This window comes from Cibotium barometz, chromosome 1, assembly GCF_041138505.1.
Source record: "Cibotium barometz isolate CiBa-2024 chromosome 1, ASM4113850v1, whole genome shotgun sequence".
Taxonomy (NCBI): domain Eukaryota; kingdom Viridiplantae; phylum Streptophyta; class Polypodiopsida; order Cyatheales; family Cibotiaceae; genus Cibotium; species Cibotium barometz.
In genome coordinates this window covers 47,667,404-47,690,719 of record NC_141046.1, presented here as the reverse complement: position 1 = coordinate 47,690,719, position 23,316 = coordinate 47,667,404, and the positions used below count along the sequence as shown (strand labels likewise).

General features: G+C 39.2%; 1 long non-coding RNA gene and 1 other non-coding gene across 2 annotated transcripts; one reads left to right on the top strand and one right to left on the bottom strand.

The window, feature by feature from the left end:
- Positions 1 to 12,928: 12,928 nt before the first annotated feature.
- LOC147642097 (U5 spliceosomal RNA) lies at positions 12,929 to 13,048 on the top strand. Its single transcript, XR_015267245.1, has one exon. It is a non-coding gene; the product is annotated as a U5 spliceosomal RNA (small nuclear RNA).
- Positions 13,049 to 13,486: 438 nt separating this feature from the next.
- On the bottom strand, positions 13,487 to 18,226 carry LOC147642096 (uncharacterized). Its single transcript, XR_015261745.1, has 3 exons — positions 17,274 to 18,226; positions 14,773 to 15,210; positions 13,487 to 13,670 (listed from the first exon to the last, which is right to left on the bottom strand). It is a non-coding gene; the product is annotated as an uncharacterized LOC147642096 (long non-coding RNA).
- Positions 18,227 to 23,316: the final 5,090 nt, after the last annotated feature.

Below are 23,316 nucleotides of genomic sequence, written 5' to 3'. Positions count from 1 at the left end.
AAATTTTGAAACTAAACTTTCTCTTTCTAGGTTTTACTTAATAAATAAAGAGATTTTTGTCATTCCACCACTGAAGGGTCATCAAAGCATGGATCTTTCCCATGGACATCTGAGCTCATCTTCTTGTGTTCACTCCGTGTGCAAGGCCAAGAGAGGGTGTCCAAGAGTAAAGTCTACCTACACTATGTGTGAACTTTATGAGATAACGATCGAGTGTAGTATGTAGCATATTTGGTAATGTGCTAAATCTAATCCAAGCTATATCTAAAACAACTAGCCTCCATTTCCAAATAGTCGAGTGTAGTATGTAGTGTATTTGGTAATGTGTTAAATCTAATCCAAGCCATATCTAAAACATCTAGCCTCCTAGGACACATTTCCATGTATGTATGTATGTATATACATACATACATACATACATACATACATACATATATATATATATATACATATATGTATATATGTATACATATATATATATATACATATATGTATATATGTATACATATATATATATATATATATATATATATATATATATATATATATATATACATATATGTATATATATACAAATATGTATATACATATATATGTGTATATATATATACATATATGTATATATATATATATATGTATATACATGTATATACATATATGTATATGTAAATATATATATATATATATATATATATATATATATATATATATATATATGTATATATAATATGGGGATGCCGTGGTGGTGGGGCATGCATGCTAGGCTACTCCTCATAACATGGGAGGGGAGGCTACAAACATGAGCTAGCTACTGGTACTTGGGCAATACAATATAAGAGTGGAGCATTGATATCCAATACGCCCCCTAAATTTCTACCTGAAAGTGAACTATCTCTGACCTCTATCCGATGAAGATCTAGCTCCATCTAGTCCCTTCTAAGAGCCTTGATGAATATGCTTGCACAGCTCTTTGTCATCGGGTACTTTTTCTAGAGGGGAGTAGACCATTTTGACCTCCTTGAACATGATGATCTCAGACACAAAGTGATAACGTATCTCAATGTGTTTTGTGCAAGTATAAAACACAAGAGTCCAAGCAGTGTGGCCACACAACTCTGGTTACCACATTGGAGGATTATAGGCTGCCTCTACACCACTCCCATATCCTATAGAATCCTCCTTATCAAACATAATGCCTCACACGATGCAAAGTATGCAGTTTTGAACTCTGCCTCTATCAATGAGAATGCAATAGTGGTCTGTTTCTTACTGATCCAAGATGAAATGTTATCTGGCTTCTCCAGAACTCAATCCCCAAATAATAATGCATGAGCCTGATATCTGTCATCTCAAACTGTCTACTAAGCATCTGTTATGTTTATGAGATCTTTTTATCCCTTGTCAAGCTACATAGACAACAATGACCATATACTTCCCTTGTTCACAAAAGACATATAAATTTGTATCTAAAGGGTAACATAAGAGACAATACTCACAAAATAATCATCAATCCTCGACGTAGGAGACCAAAATAATCATCAATCCTCTATGTAAGAGACCAAAATAATCATCTGCATAAGAGACCAAAATAATCATCTATGTAAGAAACCAAAATAAGCATCATTTCTCTAGTACCATGCTCTTGGGGCCTCTTTCAACCAATAGAGTGCATTTTGTAGTAGCCTGCAAAAACTTTGCTTTCATAATTGCAAAGAATCGTGTACCCTAGTGACTACACATATACCTCATTATCAAGGTTTCCATTGAGGAAAGAATATTTTACATCCATTTGGAGAACAAGCCACTAACATGTGTTGCTAATGCAAGAACAGTGTGGATCGTGGTTAACTTGGGTTGTAGAAGCAAAAGTCTCTTGAAAGTCAAAAAACCTTCAACTTGTGTAAACCTTTGACAAATAGTCATGTATTGTACTTTTCAAAGTACCATTATATATGTATTTTACCTTGTAAACCCACTTAGTGCCAATTACCTTGCATCATGGAGGATGATCTATAAGGTCCCAACAAAGGTGGTAGACTCCTGAAGCTTGAGTAACTCTATCATGAGAGAAAAATTCACAAGATTCTCCTGAGCCATCATGTTTTTTTCCTCTAATATTTTGCATTTGTGAACTTCTTAATGCACAGAGGTTTTGCTCCATCCAAAAGTTAAATATACCACTTAGGAAATGGCTTACTCTTTTGTGACACATCATTCTCATCTTCAAAATCCAATCAATAGGAAATGGAGATGGAAATGGTACGGACTACCCTCCAACCATCTCTCCTTCCTTTTGAAAAATTTGATCCAATTGCAATAGTAAAGCATTTAGTGACTCCACTGTCCCAAATCTCTCCTTCATTGCTTTGGTCAACCTTTCCCAATCATTCTTGGACTCCTCTGGCAAAGCCTCATGCCAAGTTAAGGCCACACCCTCCAAGAAATCTGGAAGTATTTCTGCCCTCTCCTTCATAGACCAACCCGTCAAGTGGCATGCTCGGTTAAACTCTCAGAGATAACTCCCCGGGTCTTCTCCTCCCGATCCTTGGAACACCAGAATGTTGAACATCTTGCACCAAAAGATGAGTAGCAACAACAAGGAAAATTTACTTTTTCAAAATAACTTTTCTTTAATCATGCAGGACCTTGAGATTAAAATAGAATAATTCTAAGTAAAACCTGCCCGCCGTCTCCACCAAAAGATGTGACACAAAGTTGGGGTTTGGACTTCTTAGAATCAAAACACACTTGTATGAAACCTCACAGCCTCCTCACCTCCCTTTCTTTCCCTAGGTTAAGATAAAGATATAGGTTAAGATAAAGATATACACATCAAAGGTGAGATCATAATTCATGGAAGGAAAGATGAAAGGCTCCAGAGAAGCAAGAATTTCTACCAGTCTTGCAGCTCCAAACAAGAGGGCAATTCTTTGTTGGAAGAAAATCTTCCGACTCAGAATTATGTGAACAAAAACATACGGGGAATGTTGGTAAGATTCATCAGTTCGAATTGGGTGATTTGGACGGAATATATTAAAGCAAAAGAATATAGCAATCACTTGTAAGAGGATAAGACACATGGGATTTGCTTTTTGATAAGAGATTAAGAGGAATTATTAAGAAGAAAGAATGGCCAAAAGTCTATAAAAATAGAGATACACAGAGAATTACAATTTTAAATCCATATAGACTATGCAAAAGAGGATTATATAGGCGTGTAGAGCTTGAAGAGAGCTTCGCGTCTATATAAAAACTTTCAAAAACGGACAACCGAGCGAAAAGTTATGAGCATTTTACTACAAGACTATAAAACTGCCAAAATTCGCCTAAAAGCTAGCAACTTTGGAAGAAATTATGATCATCAATGAAGTAAAGGATTAAGAAATTAGTTACATGATTGGAAAGAGCATATAAAGAGCTTCCTAGACATATGATCAATTTTAGAAACCAACACCCGAGTGATGAGTAATTACTGGTTGAAATTTGGGTATTGGACCACAAAAACTGCACTTCCCTCTCTTTGCATGAAACCTCAATTTTCACATAGCCTCTTACCTCTCATCTCCTTCATGATTCAAGCTAGAGGGTAAGGGTTAACTTTGCTCAGCGGACAATCATAAAGATTTACCTATGGTCCCCAAAGTCTTTCCACATGCTCATTACCGCTAAAACCATTGGTACCTCCAAAGGAGGGCGGCAATAAGGCAAGGGCTACCTTGAGAAGTCACACGCCCGCCAAGATAATAACTCCTTATCCCACTTATCATGAATCATCAAAGAGGTCCAAAATTGGGCTGAGCATGACGAGCTAATGCTAAATGAGACATTCACATGTAAAGAGAGTGTTTGAAATAAGGGTTTGAAGATAAGAGAATGGCAATGACACAAAATGCTCAATTGAGGAGGCTCATTCATTGATTTGAAAGGGAGAGGAGGGCTCCTTTTATAGGTGGAGAATCACCCTCTCTTCCATTGTTACAAATTACAACATAAAAATCTTCAACCCTTCAGTGACATAAGGGTAGATGTCACCATCAATTGTCCTCTTAGGCTAAGTCTTCTATTGATTATTAAATTGAAGACTTTTTGACTTTGAAAGTGTGATGAGATAATAGCCAAGTCCAAGTGGCATGTAGGTGGAGATCCCACTTACACATGGCGGAATTCTCCTCTTCCATGTAGGCATTCTAGAAGAATCTTTCCCAATCATGCACCTACACACTCTCCTCCACATGCCTTCCACACTCCCCAACTTGTAGCCTTATGGTGAATACCATATTAATAATACAATTAAAATCCATGTGAGCATGAAGGCCCACTTTTATTTTCCACATCACTAGCCTAACTACCATACCAAAGTATTTATCAAGCATACTTGTGGCATTTACAATGTGTGCACCCTAAATCAAGTAAAACCATTATATTTAAAGATAGAATGCTATTATCGGGGTAGCTGCCAAGCCGCCGCATCACCACGCCGTTATTCCATTGTGGGCGCCGCAATCTTCTTGGACAAGCTTCCACCTTATTACCATTGAGAAACCATCAAAATATGCACAAAATTGAAAATGAAAGATATCAATTTTTCATGTCACAATACCCCTTCTCATCTTGGAGAGCTTCCAGATCATCCAATTCCTACTTAATATCTGGATCAAAGAACACAGACATGCCACTTAGTAATGGAAAAAACGAACAAAAATTGTCAAACCACATGGACCAGGGAATGCTGTGTAAGAATTGATAGCAATAATAACCCAACACATTGGAAAAATTAATGGTTTTGAATTCAATGCGACAATGCCCCAATGACTAGCTAACTAGATAGCGGTAAATTCAGTGGGACAATGATCAATGTATGAGAGTGCATAGGCATCGACAATCATAATCCAAACATGAATGGGTAGAGAACATGGCGACGCCACATTGCAATGGATGATTTCAACATTTTTGGTCTCTACAAGGCCAAAAACAATCACACACTTCACTGGGAGAGGTAATCCCTCAACTAGTGAGTGATAAATCCGTACATGGAAAAGATCATGCTGGTAAACAATCAAAACCAAGAGAATCAAAAGAAAATCAAACACAACAAGATCGCCAAAGTGTTGGTAGAAAGCCAACATGCAATGTTATTTATGTTAACATATTACAGACAAAGAATATAAATGACTAGCAGTACAAACAGAGATAAAGAAAAGATAGGTAATCGGCAAACCATCAGTATTTGCATATTGCTTCTTCTGTTCTAAATCATACATATGCTTGCGTTTTGTGCCATAAGATGTTAATAGTTGTGTTACAACGACACACACTTCCAGTATGCTGTTTGAATAATAATTAAGGATAAACACATAATTATTTGGCGGATAACTATATCTAAGAGCAACTACGGGTTAGCAGAGCCTTCAAGGGTGATGGGAAGAGTATCACAAGTAAGCAAAGTGGTCCACAGTCCACAAAATGGTAAGCTGGAAACTTGCATAACCACTTGTCTCTGTAGAGAGCCTTCAAGGGTGATGGGAAGAGTACCACAAGTAAGCATGCTTCATGTCTAACTCTTAGCTTTTACACATTGAGAAGAAATGCCTCACATGGTCATTGGTCATTAAAATCTTTTAAAGAAGTAGAGCCTTTGAAAGTGGGAAGCTTGACATTGATCCAACCCAATGTTATTGTAGACATGAGCTTTGTATCTTCAGGGTTGCTCACCCACCATGGTTAGGGTTACTAAGGTTGGTTATTACCATAGTTAGGGTTACCAAGGTTGGTTGTTGCCATGGGTAAAAGTGGTGAGGGGCTTCTAGGTGGGACAAATTCAACTAGCCTCCTACAGTAATATAGGGATAAAGGAATTTTGATAGGACTATTAAATATCAATGCTCACATAGAGCTAGAAAGTAAGTTTTGCGTCCCCAATTGTAAATGGGTGGTTGGCCAATGTAAAAAGTGAGTTCATATATATAAGTAATTTATGAAATAGGAAAGGACATAATCCCATTATCACAATTGAGTCTTACCTTCTCTCTCTCTCTCTCTCTCTCTCTCTCTCTCTCACTCTTTTAAGATTATAATGGTGTGTTTGTATTTGTGAATGCTTTCTTGCTTGATTGTGGTGTAGGCATAGAGTGGATGAGTCTTATCTTCTCTTCTCTTCTCCTTCTTCTTGTCTCCTTCTCAAGATCCCTCTTGTATGCACATTGGCATTAAGTGGAGGTAGAGCTATCTATAGCTCCCTTCTTCTTTGCTCTCACTACCTAGCTTTGTGGATCTCCATTTGAGTGACACAAGTGGAGGTGGAGTGAGGCCACAACCTTACATTGGGGAGTTAACCCTCATTAGGGTTAGCTAAGTGCTAGTCTCCGAATCCACCCTTGCAGGGCATCATTCTCTTCTTCTCTCCCTCTCTTGTGAAAGGTAGAATGTTTTGGTTAACACCCATTGAAGACAAGGGTTCTCTAGATATAACCAAGTGTTGATCAATCCGAAGAATCACAACCACAAAACAACCTTTATAACCGAATGGGACACTTATGCATATCGTGTCATGCCCTTTAGGCTAACCAATGCCCCCAGATACTTCCAACGTCTAATGTGCACAGTCTACACAAGGAGTATCTATGAAAATTCCTTGAAGTCTTCATGGGTGACCTTTGCATCAATTCCACTTGGAAAGCACACCTCGAATGTTTACGAAAAGTGCTAGAGAGATGTCAGCTTTACCGGATCTCCCTGAACCCTCTCAAATGCCAATTCTGGTTTCATCACGGATTCATCTTGGGACATATTGTCTCAAGACAAGGAATCTCCACAAATGATAGCAAAGTGCAACTAATCCTTGAGCTACCACCACCAACCAACTTTAAAGGAGTCCAACACTTTCATGAGACACGTTGGATACTATAGGTGTTTCATTTTCATGTACGGCGATATAGCTCGCCCCATTTATGGACTTCTAATCCTCTTTGAGTGGATAGAGGAATGCCAATAGGCATATAACACCCTAAAGAAAGCCTTGGCAAGTGCTCCCATTTTGAGGTCCCCCCAATTGGGACATCATATTTCATGTCCACATTGATGCCTCCGCCTTTGCAGTTGGGTTTGTGCTCGCTCACCCGGTGTGACCACAAGATGGATTTCCCTATTAGCTTTTCCAATCGCGTCAACTCAACATGGCAGAATGCAACTATACCACCACTAAGAGGGAAGGGTTAGCAAAGGTTTACAAGGTTAAAAAGTTTTGCCATTATCTTCTAGCAACCAAATTTATCTTCTTTGTACACCATCAAGATCTTCTCTATCATCTGGTAAATAAACCCTGCACAATCAGAAGGATCACCACATGGTTGCTGATCTTGCTCGAGTTCGACTTCACTGTCACAGTGCGAAAGGGCTCATAGCATGTCTTGGCAGACCATATATCACACATACCCAACGGCGTGCCGCCAGTGGGACTCGATGATGACTTACCAGACATCGCCTTGTTTCAACTGTGCTTAATTTTAGAATGGGGAGAGGAGGCTTCACACTGGCCTATCCATCGACCCACTCCTCAAAAAAGACTGAGCAAGGCACCTCATTAAAAACGCAGCCCCCTACCAATTGATTGCCACGGTACCCTCTCCATCGACTACCTGAGGCATGAAATATCACTTTTCTCTAGATTCTTGTCAATTGAATGCATGTCTTCTTCTTGGGGATTATATGCCTCTTTGGTTATGGAATCTCCTAACCCAAGGTATGATATAGCAAATTTGATTAGTAACTACTATGTGATTTGGATATTACTCTTATGGGTCTTGCAATCTATCTAGATCTTTGTATTGAAGTACTCTACCCAATTGACCTTTTGTACCTTATGGACTATGTTGACCATGTTGGCATTACGTATATTGTAGGCAACCCATGGTCTTGAGATTGGTAAAGTGTTTTAAAGAATGAGCTAGTAGTGCTAGTAACAGCTTTAGATGTTTGTACTATGTGTCAGTATTTGAGCAAAGCAACATGCTTCTCCATAGTTCTCTCAACAATTTCATGGACATTTTCTTGGATGATTAGTAGAGGTGGATAATGTTCTTGGTGGAGTCAATATCAAGCTTGATATTGGTTTATGTGATGTTGGTGGTGATGACATGCCCCTATCTTGGGATTGGCATAGCCTTTGGTAAGCTAGATGGCTTGACAAAGGTCAAGGCGCTTGTTCTAACGCTAGATGGAAGAGCAGGTGAGTGGTTTAGATCTCTAAAGGCTGAAGTGAAACTAACCTGTGAAATCTCAAAGATAACATTTATGGTTGTATTTCTCAAAGTGGAGTGCAACTACATCTAATTGAGCAATATGAATCAAAACAAGAATGACAGTGTGCATGAATTCATAGCCTACATGTGAAAATTCTAAATTAAAGATGTGAAGAAAGGGAACAAATGAGTATTGAACAACTGTGTCATAATTTCTTATTAGATTAGATTGCATAGTTATGGTCTCATAATCATGTGATTTCTAGTTTATTACTAACATGGGAGATGCATCATGTCATCTAGCATTTGACTAGATGCATTTGACTAGAAACGTTAACATGCAAGGAAATTTTGGTAATAAAAACTCCCTTAGTTTTGTTTCTCAAACCAACCAATCTAGTAATCTAATTCTTAAAGAATAATCTATTGATCAAATGTCTTAACGAGATTACTACAACATTGTCAGAAAAATTGGGACCAAAACTTAAAATAGAGGATGCTCGAGACAATGTAGGATATGCTTATTTGTATCCTTGGAGAGACCAAGTGTGGCGTGTAATGTGTTGTGCAATTTACCATGTGTAATTTACCATGTGCAATGTACCATCCAAGTCATATGCGGCCTAAATTGAGATAAAGGGCCAACATTGTGTGCATTGCATATGCAATTCATGTCGTTATTCTTCTTAAGCTATCACCTAGGCGGGTCATCAATGTCTATAACACAAGTTAAGCTTACTATCTCAAGAATGCTTCTCGAGCTCAACTCAACACATTGCATGCCAAGTAAGCTCCTAAACCTATGGAGCTTTTGTGTTCCCAATGCCTTTGTGAAGATGTCAGCCACCTGATCCTCTGTGTTGACATATACCAGATCTACATCACCTGCTGTTGGAACCTTCTCCCTCACAAAGTGATAATGCAGCTTTATTCTAGCATGGTATATTGGGTTACTGGCTAACTGTATGCTACTCATGCTGTCATCTGCCCTATCCATGGGCTCACCCATATCTCACCAAGTAGCTTCTAAAACCAAGCTACCATAGCAGCACCCTATACTAAACAAAGCAATTGTTGGCTGTTTCTTATTGCTCTAACTCATAGCGGCACTCCCAAACAAAAACATAAAGCCACTGGTAGACCTCATGTGTCTGCGATACTACCAGCCCAATCAGCATCTGGTATCCATGTAGATATATATCTGTACCAGCCTCATAGAAAAGTCCATAATCAACTGTGGACTTTATGGATCTAAGAATCCGTCTAGCTACATCCAAGTGTGGCTTCCTAGGGGCTTGCATAAATTGACTCTGACAAGTCCAACAACATAGCTCAAGTTTGGCCTAGTAATGGTCATGTAGATTAAGCTACCAACTATGTGCCTATACGTAGTGGGGTCCTCCAAAAGCTCACCCATATCTGTGGAAAGATTTGTGTTCTGTTCCAATGGCACTGAAATAGGCTTATAGCATGTCATACCATACTTGGACAATATACTGCCTCTATAATAACAAAATGCCAGGAGGTTATCTCACCACCTCTATGCCTAAGAAATATCGCAGCTCACCCAAATCCTTCATCTCAAACCTCTACTTCAAAAGCCTCTTGACATCATGTATGTCAACATCACTAATATCACCACCCAGTGATAATTAGGCATCCACATAAATGACTAATAGCATGATCCCTCTATCTATCTTTTTCACATAAAGTGAAAAATCTACATTGGATATTTGAAATCCAATGGTAACAAGATTTTCCTTGATCTAGTTTAACCATGCTCTGGGTGCCTGCTTTAAGCCATATAGGGCTTTGCGTGTAACGTGCACACAAAATATGGTGTGTATCACTCTCATAACTTGGTGGCTCCATCATGTATACTTCTTCTTGCAAATCATCATGCAAGAAGGCATTGTTTATATCCATTTGATGTAAAGACCAGCCCTTTGCTGCTACAACCATAGAAATGATAGCTCTCACGATTGTGCCACTCTTTGCAACTAGGTTGAATGTCTTCTCATCCCACCTGTGCATTTATGTGCTAGGCCATAGTAATTTTGTTTCTCGGTTGAGCTATTTGTGCTCCCGAGTGTGTTTGGGCAAAGCCCCACAACATTGGGTGTTCCCTACATTCTTTCTATGGTCCAAAATGTTGTTACAAGTTTTCTAAAGTTTAAGGTTGATGGTATGCATAAAGTATGTGAAGCATGCTAGCTTGCTAAGCAAGCTAAACATGCTTTCCCACATAAAAATCATGTCAGTGGTACAAGGCCATTAGATGTTATACATTCATATGTATGGGGACCGACCAAAACTGTAACAATTCTAGGGTGCAGGTATTATGTTACACTTATTTATGATCACACTAGGAAAGTGTGGATTTATTTCATTGAGAAAAGTGAGGTGTTTGCTCACTTTCAGAGATTTAAAGTTTTGATCAAGAAAGAAAAAGGCATACAAATAAAATGCCTGAGATCAGATGGTTGGGGGAGAGTATTTCTCCAATGAGTTCGATGATTTCTTAGAAAGCCAAGAATCAAGAGACAGTTTATATGTAGGTACACTCCACAAAACAAAATGGTGTTGAAGAAAGAAAAATAAGGCACATTGTAGAAGTGGCACGTGCTTTGATGTCTGAAAAGAATGTCGCATTATTTTTGGGTAGAAGTAATGGTGGCAACTGTTGTGTACATTATGTGAAGAGGCCCCCCACTGTAATTATTCATGGTATAACACCTGAACAAAAATTTATAGGCATAAAACCGGATGTGTCTCACTTAAAAATATTTGAGTGTATTACATATGTATAGGTTCCCAATGAAGTGATAACAAAGTTAGATCCAAAGGCAGAGAAATACATCTTCACTGGCTATGCCTCGGAGCAAAAGGTTGAATGGTAAGGGGATGGCATCGATGCCATAGAGGTCTCCGGAAAGGGATAACATACCCCCATTCCTGATGCAAAGTCCGTCCTCAGAATATGATATGTTGATGAAGATGCATCGAGGCTATATGCTCGACGAAATGTCAAAGGTCTTGTAAGGTTTGCAAGACAACATAGTATAACCACCAGTAAGGTGTTCCTGTGGAAAATATTTAAAAATTAAGCACAATCCAAACACCTAATCAGGCAATGACTAGTCAAATTTGTCTAGTTAAGACAAGGGTAATATTACGGTTGGTCCAAATTTGATCTAAACCAAGATGGAGCACAGAGCATGCCTCTGGTTGTTATTATGACCCTAGTCTCTACACACTATCATTTAGTGAAACCAACTCTAGCTATTATTTAGCCTCATAAATGAAATTGCTAAGTGATTATTACAAGCTTTCTCCTTGATTTTATTTTATTTTTGAAAAAAATTAATAAGAAGATAAAAATATAAAAGTAGGGCAACACCCTACAAAGACCCCAAGAAATGGCCTAGAGACCTCATGCAAGAGTATCTAAGAACCACTAAGTACCTCTATAGTGATGGTTTTCTTTTAAGCCCTTTATTGGTTGGTTTTTAGCCACACAGTCCCATCCCATGGAGATCAAGACTACATTTCCAAGGCTCCATCACAAAGGGGAAAAAGTCCTACCTAGATTGCACATTGCGAATGGTTATCTTCTTGGGTGTTTTTTTTTCCAAAAAACTACTTTCACTTTTGGAATTCACCTAGAAGGCTCTATTCTAACTAAAGAGGGCACACTAAGGAGGGTGGAATACTTAGCATACTTTTAAGTCGATCTCAGAAAGGATTGAATTAGGATCAAATCTTAAATAGTTGTCTTAGTAATAACTAGAAAAGTGATAGACCAGTCACATAGAATGATCTAAGTTTGTTGAGATGATCATTATTAAATTATGGTAACAACGAAGTTTAAAAAAAAAGCATCTTGTGAAAATGCTAGCTCCAACTTTCAAATTATGGGGGTTAAATATTGAAAGCAAAAGGATTGTGTATAAATCACAATTACTTTGTCCGTCGTTCTCGCCGATGTGGAAACACAATGTATATTTGAAACTGGTTTTGCCACCTTTCCCTCTTCTCTAAAATCGTGGGAACCTCTCACTAATGCTGCTGTTGCTATCATGGGTGGAGCTGTGCGGGGCTAAGGTTCCTATGTGGTGGAAATGCAAATTTTAAAAAACAAACAAACCTTGTTGCCTAAAGAACATATTCAGAGTAGTTCTTTTTGCTACTTTCTCTCTTCTTTGAGATTGTGCAAGGCTCCTTTGGGCCTCATGGGTGGACCACCATGGGCTAAGGCAGTTTTCGCATACGACGAAATGCAAGGAAAACCTTAAGTACAAAACTTGTTTTACTAATGAAGGTTCTTTCAAGTTGAGAAGAATTACTACGAAAAAGAGTACTAGCGTGTTACCCTTAATGTCTCACTCTTCTTACAGCTCGAACATACTCAGGCTATGGAAATGTATGATGTGAGAAAAAGTTGGAACGCGAACACACTAGAAGAATAAGTGACGTGCGTAGAGTTTCAAGAGGGGTTTGTAAAGTTCTAAGGAGAGTGGAGCTTGTGATTGGTGATATGATGGTGGTAACGATCTTGAAATGCCGTTGATTTTTAATGTTTTGTAAGGTAAAATAAGGCACATCAATTTAGTCAGTAATGCCACATGCAACGCCAAGGAGAAGCGTGGCTTATAAAGTCCTCAGAACCCCCCTGGCATCTCTCTCAATGGAAGATGTAGGTTGAGCACAGAGCGAATTGTTCTTTTGCCTTCTACTAAATAATACCATGTGCTCGGCCCAACACAAGCACCATATCCCAATTTTTTTGTCAGATCTTCTCCCCTAGTTTAGGTATGTGTGATTTGGTCACTTGTGCTGCTTAGACAAATAGGCCTTCAAACTGGAGGAGTGGCTTGCTTCCCTAGCTGGGGACTTCAAGCACTTTGGGAGCAGGCTTGTACATTAAGCATGTTGCTTGTTGTTGTAGAGGGCTAGGGTGTCACAAGAACCTTTAATCTTCTTGAAGAAATAATTAAATACTTACAAAATACATTAAAAAATTTAAAACAAACACTTGAATTAAATTAAAATTAATTAACATAGCATAACTCAAAAGCAAAGGAAAGAAAATAACATCACCACCATCAAGACAAGATTGGGTGCAATCTCCCTCCCCTCCCCCCCATGCCGTAAAGCTCCACTTCCATGAGATGAGTATTTAGAAATTTTTATTTTATAAAAATAGCCCAAGGAGCTAAGAATAGGTGAGCGTACAAATTGGGCTTCCTTTTACCACTTTTGGGGTATTGCTTTACACATTTTTAACCATATGAAGTCTCCTAAGGTTTATACATATAAAAACCTTTGCCCAAATAAAATTGCTAGTGGGCCTTGTTACATAAAATGACTATGTGCACATTTACACCTATACATTAATCTTGTGCCCACTTGCATATTCCATTAAATTGAATCCTGCACAAATTAAATTAAACATATTTTTGTAAGATTATTAATTCATCAAAAATATGAATAAATATATACCTATAACAGTCCTCCCATTTGAGGAAGCAGTTGTCCTCAATTGCGTAAAAGAAAATGCTATAACAACAAAAAAAAATCTCGTGCGACACCAAAATTGGTGATGCTCACACCATCATCAAATCACAAATAATAAAAATAATAATATGATATAGAAAAGATCCCTTATGTGTGACATACACACATTGCTCACATCACCTATTTCTGTAAACATATCCCAATTAATTGTCCAGTGTATAATTAATCCCAATATGGTATATTGATAGGCACAAACACAGCATATATTTACCACTTATTTCACTATGGTGAGAGTATCACTATGTACACATCATCTAGCATGGTGTGAGCTGCCACTTGTTACACTCCAATGAGTATGGCACATCAGTTGCATAAACCACTTGTTTCACTTCGACCTTGTGTAGTTGTCAAGCATAGTCCACTTGTTTCACTTGACCACAATATAGTTGTCAAGCATAGCACTACTTGTTACACTTTAACAACATACACCCATCAAGCATGGTCTCAAGCTATGCCAATACCACTAGGTAATCAGTATTTAATGTGGAGTCACCCACGATACCAATTCACTAGGATGGCACACTAGTGTCCAGGCGTGTCCCCGTACAACTAAAGGATGGACATTATGTAACATCTCTCCTGCTTGGGTAAGCAATTGACCTCAAATGCTTGTTTGCTTATGCAAGCAAAGGAGATCAATTGTCATATACTATATAAATTCAAGTATGTTCCCTAACAAAATACATTATATCAAGGACTTCTATGTGTAATAAATTCTAGTGTCCCATACCACCAGAAATTATCCCACACAGATTTAGAGATAAGTATGCATCAGAATCCTTCACACAGGATTAATCTCGTGTCCCATACCACAAGATTAATACATAGTGAAAAATTCATAAAGTATAATTCAAGATGGAAGGGCCAATTCCTTCAAGAAATTCTACTTTTGATATATAAAAACTCTCCTTGAGTTTACCAAAAAGTGTTAAGTAATCAAATGCAATAAATATGTTACCTCAAGAGTCTGAGTAGTCGTCGTGGTATTCTTCTTCATCATCTTCATCGATCATATTGAGTCCTAATGAAATAAACTTTGACTTCCGTGGCAATTTGATGCGATTTGTCCAATCTTGTTACACCTGTAACACTTCTTGGAATCATGTTTATTAGCTTTTTGTGGATTATCTATCTTAGTTTTAATACCTGTGTTATGGTCATTAAGAGATGTGAAATAATTTTGGAGAGGTTTTAGGATTCAAAGATGTTGATGCCGAGGTTTGAGGATTCATTGTTTTATTAGAAAAGTCATTTTTCTTTTCACAATTCAAAGCTAGAGAAATAGTTGAGCTAAGAGAATGTGGTCAAAACATATTTACCTCTCAGACCGAATTGTAGGTTTGAAACCTGCTACGAACTTTCTTCTTTGATCCTTGGTGTGAACCTTCTTGATTACCTGCATTTGCAATAAAGTTTGCCAAAACCTATCCACATAAGTTGATACATTCTATGTTAAGTTGTCTGAAGGTAGACTATCATTGCCGAGTCTAAGCTTTGTACAATAGGGAGAAGATGGCTTGGTAACAAGATTACTCTAGCATGAATCCACATTCTCATTTACATTACGATTAAGGATGGTTATCTTTTGTACTTGGGTTAGTGGCAAGTTGGTGGATATACACATGTGAAGCTATGCATTTGCTTCAATGGTAATTCATTGGGATGATGAATTCTTAAGTCCTAGGGTACCTATAGAGGGTTAGTGTACCTGCACATGGGTGTGAGAGTTATCCCATAAGTCAAACCGATTGCAAGGCCTTGGTGAATTTTTCTAGAAGGATGGGTTTAATCGCAAAGTTAAACATTGATGTATGAGAAGCTTACTGGAGCCAAGTAGGGTGCGGTGCATTAGATTAAGAGCCAAGGGGCCAGAGTGTTAGACCCACCCTTGGTGTAGTAGGGAGAAGATGGCTTGGTAACAAGAGTACTCAAGCATGACTCGACCTTCTCATTTACATTATGGTTGAGGATGGTTATCTTTTGTACTTGGGTTAGTGGTAAGTTGGTGGATATACACATGTGAAGCTATGTATTTGTTTTCACCAAGACAGTAAATTCTTAAGTCCCAAGGTGCTTGTAGAAGGCTAGGGTACACACCCATGAGTGTGAATGGGGATTTAAATTTGCCACACCTGCCCTTTTAACTCAGTAGCTTAGGTCATCCCTTCTACAAAAACTTAACTTTCAAAAGGATTGAGTTCCATTCATTACTAGGAGAACAAGCAGGTAGAGGTTGAGCAGCAAGACGATGGGGATCCCCTTTAATGCACGTGATACATAAGGATTCTTAGTAGTGCACCCCCTAAGGCATTACACTACTCTCATATTCTAGCACTCCCACGAAGGAGGGAATCATACATCAGAGCTGTCATCGGGGTATTATAAAAACCCCTTACCTATGAACTTTTCATGAATAAAATGACCCCAGAAGGTATATAGTAAGGTATACACACCATACAACAAGATCTCCTTGTTATAAGAAGGGATTAAAGCCATAATACCAAACCTTGATGATAAACAAGAAGAGTTATAATATGTAGGAGCCTCAATCATGAAGTAGTATAACCATGTGTGCTTATGAAGAAGCCCATGTGTATAAATACCTAAAAAGAGCTTGAGCTTATCATGAAGACTTGAAAATATCTAGAGCCTTATGTGCGGATTTCTATAAATAATTACAGTTGTTGTGCTACTTACTGCTGTTGTTGGTTGTGGTAATAACATAGTAAAAGCATCTTGTGAAAATGTTAGCTCCAACTCACAATTTATGGGGGCTAAATATTGAAAGCAGAAGGATTGTGTATAACTCACAATTACTTTTTCCGATGTGGAAACACAACGTATATTTGAAGCTGGTTTTGCTACCTTTCCCCCTCGTCTAAAATCGTGTGAGCCTTTTTGCTGTTATCATGGGTGGAGCCATGGGGGGCTAAGGTTCCTATGTGGCGGAATGCAAGTAAAAAATACAAGGAGGACACAATTCATGCTTCAAATATGTTATGTAGACGAATTTTTTACTTGCATTCTACATGCATTCCTCCATACTAGAACTTAAGCCCATAACTTATGCTCTCAAAGAAGGAAACAAATACGTTTTATCTTATGTTAGCATACCATTATGTATAGTAATACTATACTTATACTTAATAGCACCCTATGAGAGATTAGTTTGCCTACCGGTGATTCACTCTCTTGCCCACACACTACAGCTGGCAATAATCTACCGACAACTCACAGTCCTAGAGTTCTATGTATGTGTATATGTGTGATGCGCGTGTGTAATCAATTCAAGAATTAAAAATCAAACTACTTCATAAAGAAGAAAACCGTCAGATGTTGAGAGCTTAAAGTGGCCATTATTAAATTATGGTAACAACAGAGTAAAAGCATCTTGCAGCTCCAACTCTCAAATTATGGGGTGCTAGATATTGAAAGCAAAAAGGATTGTGTAAAACTCACAATTACTTTGTCCGTCGTCGTTCGTCGATGAGGAAACATTTGTGGGAGCCTCTCTGCTACTGCTGTCATGGGTGGAGCCATGGGGAGAAGAAAACAAACCTTGTTGCCTGAAGAACGTATTTGGAGCAGTTCTTTTTGCTACTTTCTCCCTTCTTTGAGATTGTGCGAGGCTCCTCTGGGCCTCATGGGTGGAGCCACCATGGGCTAAGGCGGTTCTCGCATACGGCGGAACGCAAGGAAAACCTTAAGTACAGAACTTGTTTTACTGATGAAGGTTCTTGCAAGCTGATCAGAAGAATTACGACGAAAAAGAGTACTAGCGTACTGTTACCCTTGGTGTCTGGCTCTTCTTACAGCTCGAACACAATCAGGCTGTGGAAATGTATGATGTGAGGAAGAGTGGGAAACGGGAACATATCCCAATTTTTTGTCGTGGCTTCTCTCCCCGTGAGAGGGGCTCCCCGAGCGCCAAATGGACACGGAAGCAGACGGAGCAGCAGCTATACGATTCAGCAAGTGTCGTGCTAGGGTTCCGTCTAGATCGCATTGGCTAGCTGTTGCAGGAAACAAAGAGGGCCAAGCTTTGAACGCAGCCAGCTGGTTTTATCGTCTCCAGCCTCTTTAAGACCAAGATCGATCTAGATGAAGCAGAGGGCCATCTGGGGAGTGCTCGTATGGTATGGTATCCAGAGAGGCCGTGGGGGATGAAGATTGAGGTCCCATGTTCATAATACAAGCTCCAGATATGGTCGAGTTTATGGGTCTGTAGAATGAAGCCGGAAACCTGCTAATCTACACGGTTTTTGCAGCCTTGCACGCATGGACCAGGATCTGATTTCGTCATAGGAAGAGATTGTGCAGCACAGGGCTTGGGCCCTATAAATGGCACAGCAATCAGGCAGCGGGGACGAGGGCTTTGGCCCTTGTAGCCTTCGTCCACTTTGGCAGCACTCTTGTACATTGAGCGCTTTGGTCACAGTGGTAATAGATTATACACTAGTTTAAGTATGTGCTCAAGAGGTTCACCTAAAAATATTTAAGTATAGCACCTGAGTTCAAATGAAAGAGTTTTTTAATTCAAAAATTTAAGGTAAATTTATAAAAATACGTTTATCGAAGTAGTTCTGTAAATCAATTTTAAAAAAAAATCATAAATTCATTAAAAAAAAGGGATCATTTTATTCATAAAAAGTTCACGACGAGTAAGGGGTTTTTTAAACACCCCTTTAACGCACGTGATATATAGGGTTTCTAAGTAGTGCCCTCTTCGAGGGTATGTATAAAATGTGATTTGGTCACTCGTGTTACTTAGATAGACATGCCTTAAATCTGGAGCAGGAGCTTACTGTCCTAGTTAGGGACTTTGGCAGCAGGCAGCAATCTTGTACATTGAGCCTATTGTTAGCTTGTTTAGTTTTCTCGAGTTTGGAGCCTTCGTCCACTTTGGCAGCACGCTTGTACATTGAGTACTTTGGTCACAATGGTAATAGATTATACACTAGTTTAAGTATGTATTCAGGAGGTTCACCTAAAAATATGTAAGTATAGCACCTGAGTTCAAATGAAAGAGTAGGTAAATTTACAGAAATACGTTTATAGAAGGAGTTTTTTAAATCAATTTAAAAAAAAACATAAGTCCATAAAGAAAAAGGGATCATTTTATTTTATGAAAAGTTTACGAGTAAGGGGTTTTTTAAAACACCCCTTTAACGCACGTGATATATAGGGGTTCTAAGTAGTGCACTCCTCGAGGGTATGTATAATGTGTGATTTGGTCACTCATGTTGCTTAGACAGATAGGCCTTAAATCTGGAGCAGCAGCTTACTGCTCTAGCTAGGGACTGTAGCCACTTTGGCAGCAGCCTTGTACATTGAGCCTATTGCCTGCCCTAAGGGGCTAGGGTGTGCCCATGAGTGTGACCGGGGAAAGTGAGGAAGAGACAGTTAGGGTAGATCTCTGGCGATCCTGCTGGTGGCGAGGGGTGAGTTTCCATCACTCCCCTCTGATTTTATGCTTTCGTCTTGCCAATTCACTTGCTTTCATGCTTTCTATTTGCTCTCCTTCCGTGCTCTTTGGTCGTTCTACTGTCCCTTGCTTCTCCCACTACTCACCCACTCGCATCTCCTTGCCTCACTCACTCGCATCTCCTTGCCTCACCCACATGCTCACTCTCCATTTACCCAGATGCTAGTTGCCCTTTGTCACCTCTTCTACCTGCCTCTTTTGCTTCGCAGCTCCCACTACAACAGGGCCCAAATTTGCTGCTCGCCACCCTTCACTGCCACCAATAAGCCACGCTCAACCTCTACTAACTCCCATGACTTAAGCCTACACATCATCACTCTTGGCTCTTTTGCCACGTCTTGCTACTCTCTCTATCAGACTCTCAACGTCCATTGCCAGTCGCTCTTCCCACACTTGGTGCCTGGAGGCTATTGTTGCACTCTACCAACAACCTTGTGTAGGGAATCCATGCTATCCTCAAAGTTGTGAAATTTTCCTAAATCATAGGTATCAAAATGATGAACCACGACTGGCCTTAAAAGCATAGATTCAATGTGTGTATTTTAGTGGGGCAATTTAGATTTCCAAAAGCTTCACATTACTGCTCAAACAATTGCATAAATTGAATAGAATCAATAGATCCATCATATTTTCCTAGGTTCTTGGAAATCCCTATGGGCATAGTTCTCGATGTTCCTTTTGCCACCTACTGCTCTCTCTATCGGACTCTTCACGTCCATTGCCACTTGCCCCTTCCGCACTTGGTGCCTGGAGGTGTACATGCCCATCTCCATAACCCTTCAAATTTCAGCTTGGTGCAACTTACACCTGCCCGTTTGGGAGAGAAAATTGGTTGCAAACGGGGCACTGCTACACCACTGCCCTTTTACACCATCTCAAAACACCTTGCTTATCACTTATCACCTATCCCTGCAACCAGCCTCCTTTCACTTTCTTATCACCCCACCTGTATCGCCTATCACCTCACCTATCTGCTTATCACCACTACGTAACATGTCACCACTCACCTTTTTCTCCTACGGTAGGGGCAATGGGCTAAACGATTCCATTCACGACAATGTATGCCACTTAGATCACGAGCATGCTTGTCTACCATAATCAAGAGTACATATCCTTTTAGCTCAGCCACCCAGTTGTGATTATGCTTGTCTACCATAATCAAGAGAACATATCCTTTTAGCTCAGCCACCCAGTTGTGTGGTTAGTGAGTGGATGAGATGAAAGTAGATGACATTTAGCCAAAGTGAGTGCTTATTTGTGGCATTCTTGCCTCTCACCCACACGCTCACCTCCCCATTTACCCACATGCTAGTTTCCCTTTGTCACCCCTTCTACCTACCCCTTTACTTCACAGCTCCCACTATAACAGGGTGCAAATTCATCGCTCGCCACCCTTCACTGCCACTAGTAAGCCACGCTCGACCTCTGCTAACTCCCACGACTTAAGAGATCTGGCCTGCACATCGTCACTCTTAGACCTTTTGCAACCTGTTGCTCTCTCTATCGGACTCTTAACGTCCATTGCCAATCCCCCTTTCCACACTTGGTGCCTTGAGGTTGTTGCTGCAGTCCACCAACAACCTTGCCTAAAGAATCCAGGCTATCTTCAAAGTTGTGAAATTTGCCTTAATCATAGGTATCAGAGTGATGAACCACGACTGGCCTTAAAAGCATAGATTCAATGTGTGTATTTTATTAGTGGGGCAATTCAATTTTCCAAAAGCTTCGTAGGCATGACTCTCGATCCAGATTTCAGTTAGAAGACATGTCTATTTTATTAGTGGGTTTGCATTGTGCTGAATGCTCCTTGATAAGCTGGTTTGCATTGTGCTGAATGCTCCTTGATAAGCTGGTACACAATTCTTAGGTAGATATTATTTTGGGTTATATTTTTTTATTTGTTTAATTTTTGGAGCTTATAAATTATTTAGGTGTTTTTTGGGTTTTATAAATTGTTTGGATTTTTTAAGGTTCTAGCTGTTTTTTGGTGTTATGTATTAGCTTTGTATTTTTGGTGTTTTTGGGTGTTAGCTTAATAGGACGAGAGACTAATTGTGTGAAAACAGCCTTTTAAATGATGTGCAACTGTTTAGTCAATCCAATTCACATCTCAATTCAGATCTCAATGATGTGTGAATGTAACCACAAGTGCTTAAGAATGCACACGGCTTGAGTTTTAGTCAAGTTGTCTCTGTTTGTTTCAACACATATATACATTCGAAGAAGGATTATGGGTGCACTTGCATGCGCTATGAAGTCCCTAAGTTAGGCCCAACCATGTCCAGGAAGCCCGACTTACCTTGCTCAACAACTTCAACTATGTATATAGCCAAAATGTTCAAAACTATATAAAAAAAGCTCACAGGAGGCTACCATTCTTGAACATACACTTAATCTTGGAGTTTCTAAAAAATTACGAAACCCAAAAATATGGAGGTTTTCGTGTGAATAGTTAGTGCAAGACTTTCATGTGTTTTTGTTTTTTAAAAAGAAGACAAGGCCCCCCCCCCCCCCCCCCCCCCAACTTTTTGAGAAAGAAAATCTATCTCTCCAAGTCCACTTTGAGGGGGTGTCTTGAGTCTCAACTTTTTTCCTCTCCACATATTCTATCCTTATGGAGAGAAATTTTCCACTTCTCTAAGGCTTTTTCCCACTTGTCCTAGCACTTTTGTTAACCTTTCATGACCTTTAAAAACACTAGTTTTTTACATCCATTAAAAACTTGTATTGGTTGTACCGTTCGACATGAAAAACTCCTTTTTATGGGCATGAATGACTGTTTTTTTTTCGTGAAACTGTAATTTGGCCGTATTGTGAAAAACTCATACACTATGATAGCCACGTCGTGAAAACTCTGGGTTTTCATGGTCATGAAAAACTATAGTTTTTTATGGAATGAAAAACCCCAACTTTTGGATAAGCTAATTTAGACAATGCCCTAATCTTAGCCATGTAATCCCTCTAATTACAATTAGAATCTCGAGAGGATTTTCATGACCTAAAAAATTACTAGTTTTTCATGGCCATGAAAAACTAGTAGTAGGCGTCATCTTGAAAAAAGAGTAGTAGGCGTCACCTTGAAAAAACATGTAACTTGTAGATTTGATCTTTTTTGGTGTTTTTGATGATACATGCCTAAGTCTCCAGATTGGTTCTTCTAAACATGGAAATTTACAGCAGAATCACTACTACATGTTAGCCTAATACCGGGGCTTATACCGGCGCTATTTAACGGGGTCTAAAAAAGCCTCGTCATCGGTATAAGCGTCGAAACAGTAGCGTCGGTATAAGCGTCGGGTGGTAATACCGGCGCCTATACCGGTTAATATACCGACGCTCACCGGGGGTAATATCGACGCATAAACCGGCGTCTATACCGGTGCATATACCGTGTTATATACCGGGGTCAATACCGGGGTGTATATCGACTTTAATACCGAGAAAAATACCACTGTATATACCGACGTCAGTACCGGGGTATATACCGACGCTGTAGCAGAAATTTTTTTTGGGCAGAATAGTGCTGCCTGGCTGTTGCCTAGCTGCCTGCAATGAGCAGGATCAACAACAGCAAACAGACAGCACCATTCTGTCTAAAATAGAGCACAAAAACAACCGTGCTCGTTTGCATATTTTTCTGATCGACAAACAAGAAATTAAATTAAACATTAATACTCAAGAATGTTTTGATCATATTTCATTAGTTTGAAGGTCATCTTACATCATGGTAATGCCTCCCAATTGACGGTATCGGGCAATTCATGGCCAACTCCTGCACACACGATTAACAATTATAACTTTTAGAAATCAACATTTAGCCCACATACATGCATTTAAATAAATAAAATTGCTACAAACACTTACGAATTCATGGCGCATGGTTTCGTAAGCATGAATATTATTGTAATCCATGCCTATGGATTTCAATAACTTCTTCGCATCTGCACGAGATGGAGGCATCTCGTTGCCAGGGGGCAATATCTGATCTTTCAAAAGCCTGCAAGTATGGCAATATCT